The sequence below is a fragment of the Dipodomys spectabilis genome, unplaced genomic scaffold (assembly GCF_019054845.1).
Source record: "Dipodomys spectabilis isolate Male_0828 unplaced genomic scaffold, ASM1905484v1 ptg000118l, whole genome shotgun sequence".
Classification (NCBI taxonomy): Eukaryota; Metazoa; Chordata; class Mammalia; order Rodentia; family Heteromyidae; genus Dipodomys; species Dipodomys spectabilis.
Window position 1 is genome coordinate 4,711,070 of NW_024870795.1, and position 2,273 is coordinate 4,713,342.

The window sequence follows — 2,273 nt, forward strand, 5'->3', positions numbered from 1 at the left end:
CCATGAATCGTATCCCCAGTTAGCGAGCAAAAAGCTTGAATAGAGGTGTGGCCCAAGTGGTAGAGTACCAGCCTTGAGTGAAAGAAAAAAAAAAAAACAAACGAGAGGCCCTGAATTCAAGTTCCAGTACTGGCACATAATAAAAAGTTCTTTTTCATGCTGATCATTAAAAACAATGTAAGAGAACATGGAATTTCAAGATTCTTTCTGTGGTATTTTGATTGTATAGTCATTTTTGCAATGCTAGAATCAATTCTGTGAAGAAAAATCTCTTCTATGCTTCTTTTCAAAGACAGGTGGAGGGTTTTTTAAGCCAGTTTTTTCTGCTCATTCTAGTGTGAGAGCCACTATTTTTGTCATCAGAAGCTACAATTTTCATTGTGTCCAGTTCAGTAAGTTGTTGCCTCTTTTTTTTTTTTTTTTGGTCGGTCATGGGGCTTGAATTCTAGGCCTGGGCACTGTCCCTCAGCTCTTAGCTCAAGGCGAGCACTCTACCACTTGAGCTACAGCGCCAGGATTACAGGCGTGAGCCCCCGGGGCCGGGCTTAAGTTGTTGCCTCTTTGAGTTCATTATTATTTTTGTTTTTTGTTCTTTTTTTTGGGTCCAGTCGTGGGGCCTGAACTCTGGGCCTGGGCGCTGTCCCTCAGCTCTTCAGCTCAAGGCTAGCGCTCTACCACTTGAGCCACAGCGCCACTTCCGGCTTTTTTCTTTTTGCTTATGTGGTGCTGAGGAATCGAACCCAAGGCCTCAGGCATGCAAGGCAAGTGCTCTACCACTGAGCCACCTTCCCAGCATGAACTGCATTGCTAAGGCACTGATGCCTCCTCTGGGGAAGGAAGGTGCTTTCTACCAGGAAGTGCCTGGCAGGAGGGACTCCCTTACCCACCATCACTCCAGAAACTGCAGTGGGCCCTACCTCCAAGGTCCTGTGTGGGATCTTTTCTGTTGTATTGTTGATTCAGGAAGAAAAAGGTGTCCCTCAGCCATGACGCAGGGTCCTGGGGGAACGTGACAGTTCACAGTCACAGTGAAAGAACAAGTACTTGACACCTCTTCTGTCAGGTGACAGTGTCCTAGGACTTGACACCTCATCTCTTGTAATACTAGACTGTTCTCTGTGTTTCATTTTATCTCTGAACTGAAAACTAAGCTCTGAGGACCAGCAAGGCTAATTATAACTACAAACTTTAAGCTGCCAGGAACTCCCAAGTCTGTTCCTCACTGGAGGGAACCTGTTGTTGCTCTAGGCTTCATACCTAGTGAAACAGGGCCTGTGCTCTTCAGAACTAAGACCTGCTGTCTGCCCAAAGCATGCTGGGATTGGCTTTCCATGAAACATTCTCTTAGATGCTTTAAACATGTGAGAGTCCACATCAGCCGTTGTTACTGGCCCAGCTGTAGGTTTGAATATTGCCTGGCCATCAGAACACTGTTCAGCTGGCTGGTGAACCTTCTGCATGCACGCTCGAGTGTGGATGTTGGGTGGGGGCTCAGAAGTCTGTTTTCTCTCTATACATGAGAGTACCCAGACTGGGGACCTAAGATCAGAGAACTGTTCTGGTTTGGGGGTTTCATGTTTTAGTGCCATTCTTGGAATGTGAACCCTTGGCTTGGGCACTGACTTGGAGATTTTTTTGCACAAGGCTGGCACTCTACCACTTGAGCCACAGCTCCATATCCAGCTGGCTTTGAACTGTGATCCTCAGATCTCAGCCTCCTGAGTAGCTAGGATGATAGGCATGAGTTACACTGCCCAATGAGAACTGGGATTATTTTCTTAACCCTGAGACAGTGTATCTCCTCCCACAATCAACCCCTACCTCTTTCCCACATATGCTCAGGGAAAGCCAAGGATCTTGTGGAACTGCTAGATGAAAGTGTATCTGCAGGGACCAGAGATAGGTGAATTCTTAACTCCCCTAGTTTAGTTGTTTTGTTGTTGTTTTTTTGTCAGTCATGGGGCTTGAACTCTGGGCCTGGGTGCTGTCTCTCAGCTCTTCAGCTCAAGGCAAGCGCTGTACCACTTTAGCCACAGCGCCACTTCCAGATTTCTGGTGGTTTATTAGAGATAAGAGTCTCATAGACTTTCCTGCCTGGGCTGGCTTTGAACGGTGATCCTCGGATCTCAGCCCCCTGAGTAGTTAGGATTACAGATGTGAGCCACCAGCGCCCAGTGCACTCCCCTAGTTTATATTGTCTGTTCTCAGACTGTAGATAAGAGTTAACTGGATAGCACACTTCATTAAGGATGAGAGAGTCTAACAATGGTCAA